Below are 13,150 nucleotides of genomic sequence, written 5' to 3' on the forward strand. Positions count from 1 at the left end.
CTTTCGCCCTCCAGTTTGTGTGGAAAAGAATAGAGGAGGAAAAAGCACTAGTTTTATCCCACGAGAACCTCATTTTTCCTTTCGGGAATCGTCCCTTTTTTCCAGAAAGAGACCCGGAACAAGTGGCGTAGTGACATTTGTTTTTGTGTGAAGAGCTCTTAAAAGCTTTTAGATGGGAAGAAAAAAGTGGGGATATCATATGTACTAGTTTTTTCCCCTCATATATGTTTTGGTAATGCATCATGAAATGAAAAAAAGAAAAAAATCGTGGGTTTCTTTCGACTATAGTATTATTGCCTGATCGTGTGATAGTGGTGAACACATGAGGTAAAGCCATTCTTAATTATATTCTGTTAATTCAGAGCTTATGGTTTCAACCACTAACATTGCATTGTATATATTTCTTTTTCAACACTACTTCATTTCAAATGGTAAGGTGATTCTCATTGAATGCCCTTTTCCTTCCCATCAAAAGAAATATCCTGCCTCTACTGTTATTTATCGAGCTTTTCTGATAGTTCGTATGAGATGACCCTGATATTCAATTACTTTTGCCCTCCAAATCGTGTTTCTTATTTTTTGAATTGAACCGTGCTCAACGATGTACGGCCGTGTTTGTTGTAATTATTACAACTGCCACCGAGAATCGTCCTCCGACATTTTCTTATCGCGTGCGAATTTGTTTTCGCATGCAGGTCACGCAACACGAATTGTCGACGGCCGGCAAATTAAACAGATAACCCCCACTTCATTACCTATTATTGCGTATTGTGAAATATAATCATCGGTTATGCTCGATTTGTTTTGAAGAGATTCTTTTTCGTCTTATCTTTCCAGGGCGATCTCACATCTGCATATCGGGAATATATTTGTGACGGTTGTCTACTTATGTTCAACTGTTTCTTGTCACAATTTCCATAGACATTATTAATTTTATCAGTTTTCCGTACTTTTTTTTGCATCATATTGTCACTCGAAAATTGTTTATTTCGTCAATTAATCCTGCTTCGGTGTGTAAAAAAATTGATTTGCCTTGGTCCCCCGCATTTTATTCCCAAGCCAATATTCTTCGATAAAACGAGTTCGTGGGGGGGGGGGGGTGATGGGTAAGACTGTCTAAAATGGCAGAATCCTACATCAATTTATTTTCTGCCACTTTAGTCTGCAAATTTAAATTTTTTTTTTTTTTTTTCAATCCACGAACTTCATAAAAATAAATACTTGGTGCCCCTTGCCTGAATTTATTCAGCTTTAAGTTTCGAAGAAGATTAGATTTTTTTTTCCAAAGCACAAGCACGTTTTCTGAGATAGAAATTCACATACTCTGTTATGAAAGCGTAAAGCGAGATTTATTTTGGAAATTTTTTTTGTACAGTCTGATGGGTACTTCATACTCGGTTGCCTAAAATTCATTTTATGCTATTTTCGTTGGAAATGAAGCTCGTGCTGTATCGGATTGAATTTTTTTTTTTTTTTTTTTTGTTATTTACATTGCATGACTTAATTTATGAAGTAAAAATTGTAGTTTTTGTAACCCTCCCCTACTTCATTTCCACTTCTCAAGTAGATATTGTTACTAAAATTATGTAAGTCATTATTTATCATGTATTGTCATTTTTGCCTGTAAATAACCATTAATGCCCCATAAATATCGCCGAGTTGGCATGTTTGACAACAGCGTCGATAATTTGGCGACGTTATGACGCTAAGGGAAAGGTTGGGAGCTCTCGAGAAGATGGTAGAATAATTTCGAAGCTCCTCCCGTGTGTATAAAGTGCCGCCGCTTACGCAGAACTAAGAGTAGTTTGTAGAATTTCATTTGGGAGACGGTCTTATATATATTTGTCGGTCGAAATCGCTGCTTGTGAATGCGTGAACATAGCTATAAATTAAATTTATGTTGCCCGTGAAATTACTTTGGGTTTGCCATTTCAAGTGCTTGTGAGAGACATTATCCGGAACAAGTGTTGATAGTGTCAGAAGTGGGGATAATTCAAGGACTTGAATGGTAAAGACCAGAAAAATAGACATGGACGAGATGCGAGAACAGCTGAACCAGTTGATAAATGTTATGGGCCAGATAAAATTGGGCATCGTGGAAGAGATGAACAAATCTGCTGCCACCGTCAATACACCTATTGCTGCCGTCAACGATGTCGACATCTCCATCGCCGCCGTGAATGACAAGATAGAGACCACGAGCTCTGCCGTCAAGGATGATGTCACTAACTGTATCTAGGCTGCTGGAGGTGCCACGAGGTAGGCCACCTACGAAGATCCTGCCTGGTGTCAGTTTCCAAGAGTGGGGACACCTCTTAAAGCTCCGAGCCGTGAAAAGCTGCCGTCTTGCGGGGCGGATATCGCTTTAAGGAGATGCTCTACTGTATCACAGCCGCATTGCGAAGACCATAGTACGTACGTGGAAGGTAAAATTGACGGATTTCCTTGCCGGATGGCCATCGACACCGTAGCCAACGTGAGCATCGTCCGGACAGATTTGGCTTGAAAATTCCGATGACAACTTTTATACGTGGCACCCTTACTGACGCTACAGACCGTTGTCGAGGACAAGATGACCGTACATGGGAAGATGGAAGACGGTGGAATTCGCTGTGGTCCCCCCCCACCGTCATACCCTCTTTGGGGTTGCCATTCAAGACCCACGCATTATCGGATTGGGCTTTCTGAGAAAATACAGAATTTTCTTTGACTAGAGAAGTAACCAGCTGCACAAGCCGAAAGAGAACTTCGCCCTATTCGGAAGTGACAGCTAAGAGATACTTTCCCGAAAAATATTCGCTGTTAGAAATTTCACGATTCCATCAAGAATGAAGAGCATCCAAGTGATAGCTAGGCGAAAACAAAAACGGCCTGCTGATTGCCGCCGCTCTGGTGGATTCACGGAACGACGTCATCCTCGTTAGATTAGCCAAGATTAGTGATAAGCCGAAGGGGGTTCGGAAGGGTGAAGAGATCGCTACATGTGTTCCCGTCACGTGTGTGGTTCGTTATTCTTCTTGAAACCAACCAGAGAATTCCGGAAGTTTGTTAGAGAGTCCGATAGGAGACGCCCAGCTGGATCCCGACCAAAAAAGACCCGCTCAGTCGACTATCGGGAAGTTTCGAGATGTCTTCTCGACGTCATCAGCTGATGTTGGCCGAAGCGGCTTGACTCTACATCATCGACACCGGGGGGGAGGGGGGGGCATTCACCAATCAAACAACATCCTAGACGACCTCCGCTTGCTGAGCACGAAGAAGTTGGTTACCTGCTTGAGGAAATTAAAGTTAACATCATCAAGCCGTCAACGAGTCTAGGCGTCGCCGATCTTGGTGGTGAGAAAGACGGACGGTTCCACCCGATTCTTTGGCAACTACAAAAGATTGAACAACGTCGCTAAGAAATAGTTATCCGCTGTCAAAAATCGACAACACTATTGACATGCTTTCCGGAGATCAGTAGTTTTCTACTCTGGACCTGAACAATGGATATTGGTAAGTGGAAATATGCCCGGACGATCGAGAAAAGACGGTCTTCACCACCGGATAAGGACTGTAGCAGTTCAAGGTGATGCAGTTCGGCTTGTGCAATGCTCCAGTGTCTTCGAATGGCTGATGGAGACCATTTTATATGGACTATCTTACAAATCGTGTTTCGTGCACTTCAACGACATAATAGTTGAAAGGGCGTTCTCCTAACATGTAGAGAATTTGAGTCCTTCAGAAGCTGAGAGATGCCAATTCGAAATTGAGCTCGACAAAGTGTCATTGCTTAGACACGAAGTCACCCACTTGGGTCACATCTCTCGAGAGGGTAGAAGAACGGGTCCTGAGAAGACCAAATCAGTGGAGGACTAGAAGCGACCAGAGAATGTGCACGAGCTTCGGAGCTTCCTAGGACTCTGCGCCTATTACCGGAAATTTGTCCAAGGCTTCTCCAAAATAGGTAGATTCCTCCATCGACTTACTGAAGCCAAGCAAAAATTCTTGTGGAATGACGAGTGTGAAAGGGTCTTTATGTCACTGGAAAAGCGCTAACATCGACTTCAATATTTTCCTTCCCACGAGCAGAGAAAGAATTCATCCTCGACACGGACGCGAGCAATAACATAATCGGAGCTGCTTTATCGCAAGAAGTGAACGACAAAGAACACGCCATTGCCTACCTCAGCAAAAGCTTGTCCGAGCCTGAGAGGAATTATTTCGTTTCTAGGAAAGTGCTGCTCGTAATTGTCAAAGCTGTAGAACATTTCCATCACTACCACTACGGTCGGAAATGTCTCCTTCGCACGGACTGCGCCTCGTTGAGCTGTCTGTTGAAGTTCAAGAACCCCGGGGTCAAGTAGCTCGATGGATATAGCGGATATGCAGGAGTACGACATAGAAATCCAGCTTCGTAAGGGAACATCGAACGGAAGTTCCGCCACCCTATCGAGAAGACCGTGTCCATAGAACTGTCGTCATTGCATCGAGGCAGAAGAGAAGTACGGCCGTGAACCCTATGGTGAAACAGATAACTTCTCTACTGACGATACTTTGAAGTGACGAAACCACCTAGAAGGCCCAACTAGAAGATCCCAACATACAACTAATAATGGACTTGAAAGAATCCACCGGGAATAAATTAACGGCAAGACGTCGCCTCTTCCAGTCCGACGACCAAAAGATACTGAGCGCTATGGGACTCCCTGGAGATGAAAGATGGCATACTGTTCCGCAAATAGAAGTTGGAGGACGGGAAGACGTTCAAGTGTCAACTCATCCTACCAAGAGGCCGAGTAAAAGGTTTGAAAGAGTTGCACGGAAGCCCGACAGTTGGACATTTCGCCATGACCAAGTCTCTCCAGAAGATCCGTGAACGATTCTATTGAGACATGTCCAGGACCGATATGGAAATGTGGTGACGTCGAAGAAAATGCAGACGTCGCAAGAGTTGCGACGGCCCTCCGAAGCATATGCATATGTGACATGGTTTGTGAAAATAAAAATGCTTCTGTATTTTAATATTTTCTGTTTGTTTAACTTATTCTATTCATTCAGATAAATTATATTTGTTCGTGCAAACTTACAAGTCACGATACAGAAAGACAAAGAGATCCTTTCATTCTTTGGAAAGCAAAAAAATAAAATAAAAATCCGCTTACACCGTTTTTATTCCACAAAACTTTTATCCAATTCTACGTCTTCTGAATCATGCAAGTGACGTGTTTTTCATTTTTCGAAACTATTTACGTCATTACGTCATCGATATTGTTACGTGCACAGACGTTTTCACATGTATGTGTGAGAAATTTCCAGAAAATTCATTTTTTTTATTTTGTGTACGCACGCTAAAATTATTTTTTCTTCGAGCACTTATTTTCCATTAGTGGTATTTTTCGCCATTAATGCCTCAAAATAATTTAATTTTTCGAAGATTTGTTAAACTTAGTCGATGAATTTTGGTTTTCGTGACCCTTCCCCTTGTAAATTATTTGTCTCGCCCACAGTGGTGGTCGGCTGAAGTTTGTTTTCTGTGGTTCCCAACTTCAAGGCGCTAATGCGGGCCGATCTCCCCGTTAAAAAGTCTCGCCACAGAGAGCAACAGGCCTACAACAATACAAGTATTCAGTCATTACACTTCACTTCTGAAGTGTAGATGGCAGCACTGAAAAATCAGACAACACTAGATTCGCACTCCGACTGTTAGGTACACACACACTTCCGGCACAACTCGCTAGGTAGTAAATTGCCCATGGCGATAGACTTGAGCTGTGCTCGGTGTGAAAAAAATTATCTGTCCGTATCTTTACGAATCGATGAAGAAATGGGTTTTTACGTACTGTGGAAGCGTGTTATTTTGCTCTCTGCTATAAGGGCTACTCACAATTTCGCGGAGCATTCCGCCTATGAATGCTGAAGGAATAATGAGATTAGTAATTCTGGGTGTAGACTTTCATAATTATCTTCATCTTGTCCTACTTGAAAATTTTGATGAAGCTATCGAAACTTTTTTTTTAACTGCAAACAATAAAAAAAACCAACGATAAATACAAATGGTAAGAAAAATCACTCCACGAATCCTTACAGGGTTGACTGTGGGTGTCGTCTTTAAAAGATACAGTACAACCACATTATCGCGCTGACTGGGAATCCCACTTAGAGGTTGGTTATAAAATAACTCCCGGTTGCTCAGCGGAACAAAATCAGGCTGTGGTCGGCGTGATGCGAAGTTTTCCTTGTCTTTATCGTTGGTTTTTTATTTGTGTTGGTTTCAGGCGAAGGATTCCTAATTTCTCTGAAAAATAAGTTACCTGTTGATCACGCTGACGTCACGAAGCTTCAGTATTTTAACGTTGAGGCTAAAAAACTGTTAATACACGTATCGACATGTTTTGAGTGGAAAAAATCAATAAGAGGAGCATACCGAATCCATTCAATACCACATGCTAATTAAACTATTTATTCGGGAATTCAAAAAGAATTGTGTTCGTCACAGACATCTCAAATCGTAAAAACTCTTAACGATGCGTTCCACTTCCGCAAGATGAGTTCATCATAGTAATTTATGTCAAGTTTTCAGTTGCAAAACATCCGATGACGCTATGATAATTACTTTTTATGTCGCTAAAAGAAATCGTATGCATGGCTCTATATAGCACCGTCCACAGTACAAGTATTATGACGGCCCTATGAAGTTCATACCCGTGGTGTTCATAATTGGTATGGTAATCGAGGAGGAGTTACCACACGTAGCGTGCGAAAGTGCTCTGTCTAATGCAGATTTTACTTTGATCTCCCTTTTCCCGGGCATCTTCAACGTCGAAATAGTTTTAGTTCGTGGTGTTTATTTCTATATTCTCCGGATTATGTTTTCCTCTCCGAATTTTTCATGTCGATATAAGAGCAAAACTCTTGTCGACTTGGAGTTTACGTGTTATACAATATATATGCATTTTATGAACTGTTTCTTTTCCGGTAAATTGCAAGTCGGTCGCGTGTTTATTCTTTCCCCTCCTTTTCCCAGGGCTCACCTTTTCTCAAGTAGATATAACATCCTCAGGTAGGAGCAACAACGTTCATTCCGTGGTTGTGTGCGGGTGGATGGAAGAATGGTGGTGGTATATAGTGTCGGTGGCACAGTAGTGTGTATGTCACTTGGGGCGGGCGTAGCCATAGGTGTGTGTTTTCTTGTGCCGTTTCCTCTTCTTCCTACACGACTCTTCCCTCCATCTTAATTTCTCTCTTTTCCATCTCAACCTTTGACGATGTATTGACGTCACACGAGTCTCTCTCTCTCTTTCGGCGCCCTCTACTTTTCTCTCTTTATGTGATCCCCATCCACCTTTCCTATAACAGTGTTCCCTTCCCCGTCCCAGCATTCCTCGTTTTCCAAGATGGCAGCGCTAACCCAGCCAGGGAAAACTGCTGTGTTTCATGTCCTGCAGGAGAAGCGGTTCATGGTGGTGTTAGTTATGAGAATTTTTTCATGTGATTCTGTGACTGCTTCTGTCTGAGCCGTTATCTTTCCTGGTCTGAGGAAAAAAACACACTTTTCTCCTCCACTTTATCTCATCTCTCATGCTGCTCTATTCGCTACTCCTCACAATCTTTATTCGGGGAACTTTTCGGAATCCCGTGTGTTGAGGGGGTTCGCCGGGAAACCCACAGAAATTTTTTTTCATGTGCCACTTGTGACGTTTTGCTTGTTTTGTGTCCGTGGTCCACAAAGTCTGCTGCCCATCACACCCTGGATAACTTTTGTTTCCTGGGACTCCCTTTTGTTTCTTCGCTCCGGATGGGTAAGCCCCGAATCTGTTATCTCTCTCCCCCCTCTTTTTTTAAATCTCTATGTAAAAAAAAAAATTGGTTCAATAACAAAATATTTTAAAAAATAACGTTTTCGAAAATAGACATTTTTCTATTTCAATTTACATATTTTATGATGCATTATAGAAGGACAAAAATTCTTTCAGAGTATGTAAATAATTATCAAATGTAGTTCTGATTTTTTATTCATGAGATTTGCTACCGAAGTGTTTTATCATGCAAATTTGAGAACTAAAGATAATCGGCGAAAGTCTTTGCTCTATGGACATGACTTTATCCTTATTTCGAGAAATAAATTTTTTATTGATTATACAAGTAAGTATGAATAATAACGGATGGGAAAAATTATATACAACAATTCAGAAAAAAATTTACGTGAATCTTCCCTCTTGAGTTTTTATTGATCGTTTCAGTAATAAGAGAAAAAGTCACGCTATGTATGAATTTAGGCGCCAAACTGTTGAATCGGGCATGATGAATTTTCTTTATAAGTATTCTCATATTTATTTGTTATTCTATTTTGTTTATTTCAACATTTGCTGTGGATAATTATTAAATTCTAGAATACATTGAAACATGAAAAATTGTTCATTCATGTGACTTATCAGCTAGATTTTGTTTTGTTTAACGCTTCATTCCGTACTTTCTCCAAAATTGGATTACATATTTATTTTTTTAATTTTCACTCGAAAGGTTGTCGAAAAATTGTTTTTCTTGTGATGTATAATAATATCAGAGCAAAAAGTTTTTCTGTTGGGGAAAAAATTGTTCCTATTTTTCCTAAGTTTTAAGAATTAGACAGATAATCGGATCCGTTGTCTTCAAGTGTTCAGAATGTCATCAATTTGATACCCTTCCATCTGGCTGATTTCCAGCTTTGCACAGCTCTCCTCTTGCGAACGAAATAAAAATACAAGATCCTGTGCATAGAAATAAAATGAAATATTGTTCGGTTATATTTTTCGGATCGGGGTTCATTCCTCCCCCCCCCCCCCCTACATTACAGTTGGGAAAAAAACATGCATATTACTATTTTCGCGTCGGAAGTTATTCACATAATAGTATGTATTAAGGGTATGCTGATGCGAAGAAAAGGCATTCGAAATTTATAATGGGGAAAAAGAAATTTCGTTAACGTCACGAGAATAAAAAAAAGTTACAATGCCCAAGTCGATTTCGAATATTGGTATGTTATTTTGTTTAGCCTCTGAATTCGGAATTGACGTTTCCTTGAACAAGCGCGCATGTTTTCAGTCGATTCAATATGTGGTTTATAAATAACCAGTTATTCACTGAAATAATGACAAAGTTATTTTAAGGAATGGAGAAAATTATTCTAGGAATCAAAAAAGTCGAACTGTGTTTTATTAAATGTTGAACAAGGAAGAAAAATAATAAATGCATGCATACACGATATAAACATGATCATAGTATTATGTTTATGTTGTATTTTTGATGTATGCCGTGTTTTGTTACGGTCCAATCGAGAAAACAACCCCATATCAATCATTTCAGGGAACCATTTTCCTTACTCGAGTATGTTTTTTTCCCTTGCTCTTCTGATGAAGACAGACATGGCAGGTTGGTTTCCGCCGACAGTTTTTTTTTTTTTCCTATATTTCCTGACCATTTGCGGTCTATTTCTGTTGTCTGGAACGCGACCTTTGACTTTATATATATGTACTATATCATTGCTGCTCACGCAATGGAAAGAAGAATCGAGAGGATGTGGCCAAACCCTAAAGAACGTTGAATTTCTGTGTACCGATCGATCTGTAGACTAATTTTCCATGTTTTTTACTTCTATTTTTGCCAAGCCTTTCTAGTTAGAATTAAGCTAAATTATTCCTTTCTTGGAGGATTTTTACTGACCATAACGTTCAATGATTTATTCACTTTATCAAGATGAATTATACCGGATTCAGGTATTACCGGTGTGTCATAGGCAAATTGCAAAAATAGTCGTCTTGGAAGTTTTTTTCAGTTGAATTTATCCATAGTGTTATAGGAATAACATTCTATGAAATAAACTTCACTATCAGTAACGCAAAGTAACGCATTGATAATGTATTTAACATTTAAATTTTTAACGTATATATCCCATCAGATGAAAAAGAAACCATTCGCACACTACATGTGTAGTTTGACGCCACAAAAAAATATTTTTTCTTAGGCTCAACTTTTATAGCACGACACTTCTCCCATGGAAACTTGGCATTTAGGTAATTTGCTTTCTGTAGGTTGTATCCAGAAACGACAAACACACACAAAACCCGAGCGTGGTTTCTTAGGATACGATAGTGAAGGGGGGGGGGGAGAGTAGAAACCTCTTTTAGAAGTTGTTAGATGGGCGTTGCCATTTGGTCAAACACTTGTTTGCATATGAAATTTCTTGTACACCGTTTTCATTGCTATATTGGTATTTCATAACTTAAAACATAAGATAAGAGCAAGGCGTAAGAATAATTTTTGTTCACCCACATCACTATCGATTGTCATTTTCGAACGATTTTTATTCATTCTCATATTTTCTGAAAAAAAAGTTGAAGTGAAGGCTGCGCAACGTTTCAGCATCGTCAAATGGCATGACTTACCTGTGGAATTCATGAGTTGATGGATTCTATAATTAAGTACCTTGCTGCAAACGCGGCAACACCCAATTTATTCAACGGGTGGCCGCGAAAGGGATATGTTCAATAGTGTTATTTGTTGCTGTTGAAAATTGAGTTACCGAGTCCACATAACATTTTCTTAATAGATTTGGGGGGGGGGGAAGTGAAATTAGTGTGGTGTATTTTTCTCTCTGCGGGAATGGAGGATATGATATTTCATTACCCCAATCTCGGACCTCGATGACTAGTAAGTAGCGTATTCAAGCTCGTCCGCTTTCGTTCATTCATCAACTCCAAAGTACATCAAACATTCAACACCTCCCTGTCTTCCAGCGGCAGACTTTCCCCTCCATGAGAGAAACTCAGTTGATAAATCACTGCTTCGGGTCTGTTATAGTACCTTCTCGTTCTCGTCATTTGCACGACTCCCTCGGGAGTCGAGCTCATGAGCTCCGATGTCGTGGCGCGAGTTTCTGCCTGAAGTAGTCAGGTGGGCCATCAGACTGCTATTTCATTAATAGGAGAGGTTTCCCCCACTTTTTCTACTCATTTTCCTTCCATCGTCCTTTCGACCGAAACTTAGGCATGATCCGCGGCATCTTTCCTGGGTCTTGAGATGAGGAAAAGAGTAAATGGAACGAAGAAAAGGTTTTAAAGCTTTCAAAATATTACTTATAAATTCAGTAAATATTTTATGTCCTTGAATACTATATATACTGAAATTTTCTTGGTTGGAGTTTATCGTGAAACCCGATATGTGTGTGTGTGTTCAATTCAACTATAAGAGAATTTCTTAAAAGTTTTATGTTAGTATTGAATCTTCATGTTATTATGCTTTTCCGTATGTATTTCTCAGTATCGTACTTTTAATCATTGTCCCACTCGTTTTTGTTTTTTTGTACTTTGTTGTATTCACCTTTTGTATTTGTGTTTTGTATTTCTCTTGTCCATCTCTGTAATTGGGTAATGCTTGCCTGTTGAGATGTGAAGAAATAAATAAATCATTCTTGCATTGAAATTAAAGTTTGTTAAGCGTATAGGAATTATTTGTGTCACTGGTAGATATGAGTGTGTGTGTGCATAATTGAAAATAAAAAGAACGACGGCAGGAAATAATTTTTGGCATCTTCGATATCACGCAGTTATTTCGGGGATTATGTGAATCGTGGGTTTCGAAAAGTTTATTTCACTGAGTTAATGTCGTGTTGCATCCTTTTACGTCTTTTTTAATAGTCCAAAATGGATTACCGTATTTTCCTGTGTATAATCCGTAAGATAAAAGAATAATAAAAACTTACTTTTTGTGTTTCAGTAATCAATCCATTAGTGCACTAATTAATGAAACGAAACAATAGCAATATTTACACAAAACAAAATTTACAGTTCAATCAAACACCTTCAAATTCAGACTCATCTGAATCGGAATTAAATTAGCGCAACAGTTCATCTAATTCGAGAGTCCGTGTAATCATCAAGAGGATTTTCATATTCAGAGTCAGAATCACTGGAGTGCAACTTTTGTGAGTTCACATTTTGTGAATGAACTCTAATGGTTTTTATAGTCACCTCTTTCCGTGAATCACTAACTTTGCTTTTAAACTACCTGCTTTACCTGCTTACACACAGGGCCGTCATTTCAACTTTTTCCGGGGGGGGGGGCGGCAAAGCACATGTACTCAATGTATGAGTACATTTGAAAATACACTAAAAATTGTATATATATATATATATATACATACACACAATTTTTAGTGTATTTTCGAAAGCCGGGGGGGGGGGAAGGCAACGGCCCCCTGCCTGCGTATTCCTGAATCTAAAGGCTGCAACTTCTCAGTAAAACCGTTAGGTATGACTGAAAGACAAGCACCACAATTTTTGCAGGCGTCTTTTACGTTTTCTTGAATATGAGCTTTCATTGAATGCATGATTAGGAGAGCATATGGCTTAAAAATGTTTTTTTACGCCATACACTATTTAGCTACGAAATCATGGTTTCCTCATTCATCCACCTTTCGGGTTGCACCGAACTTATAATCCTTTCGGAAAACTTTTTTGGTATTGTGTTTCGTTTGAATATAACCATAACCAAACAGGATAAAACCACTGTAAATGAAATTTTTCGTGTCCTATCGTGCTAATCGAAATATTGTTCGCTCGTAATGCATCAACATCCTATTCGTAATCAACAATCAGACAATGAAATCGTAATGGCACTTCATCCATATTAAAAATATCGCTATCGACAAAATTCTTTTTCAGCAATTATTATTATTATTTTTTTTTTTTTGTGTATTTGTAAAATTCTCCCGATTTCTCTTCCCAATCTGTCGGTAACATTTGCCCTACAGTTTTACGATTTCGAAAAGCTAACTTTTTTCTTCTCATAAACCGGTAACACTACCTGGGACCCTTAGAGGAGATATGTTATCTTATACTTCCTCTAAAGTGGGACCGCCTTTAAAATTTTAAATCATCTCTTGAGCCTTTGCCTTTGAACGAGTCTTTATAGTTGAAATTGGTGCTCCTTTTTTCTCTGATTTTCTGATATAATACAGCGATGTAATTCGTCTTCCAATGATGGCCAAAATGCATTTCTATGACGGAAAGATCTTTGTTTTTTCTCAACTTTTTTCAAATTTTTCTTTATTCTTTCTCCAAAGTCGGACTCATCGATGTCGAATAAACGGCCGGCTTCTCTGTTTCCAATTTCTTCAGGTTTTTTTTATTGA

At 39.3% G+C, this 13,150-nt stretch overlaps 1 protein-coding gene across 9 annotated transcripts in view; it reads left to right on the plus strand.

The window, feature by feature from the left end:
* The window catches only part of LOC149078955 (plasma membrane calcium-transporting ATPase 2-like), a 167,879-nt gene that overhangs the window by 23,995 nt on the left and 130,734 nt on the right, over window positions 1-13,150 (plus strand). For 3 of the 9 annotated variants that reach the window (XM_089241178.1, XM_089241182.1, XM_089241183.1), the window contains exon 1: window positions 7,231-7,781. The exons of 2 other annotated variants lie outside the window; for them this stretch is intronic. The gene's annotated coding sequence lies outside the window, so the exon portion shown is untranslated. Of the gene's footprint in view, window positions 1-7,229; window positions 7,782-13,150 lie in introns of those variants that run through there. 4 more of the 9 variants (XM_089241184.1, XM_089241186.1, XM_089241180.1 and 1 more) reach the window with 3 other exon arrangements.

The sequence above is a fragment of the Pholcus phalangioides genome, unplaced genomic scaffold (assembly GCF_987345545.1).
Source record: "Pholcus phalangioides strain wild (caught in Gottingen) unplaced genomic scaffold, Ppha-v1.0 ptg000013l_1, whole genome shotgun sequence".
Taxonomy (NCBI): Eukaryota; Metazoa; Arthropoda; class Arachnida; order Araneae; family Pholcidae; genus Pholcus; species Pholcus phalangioides.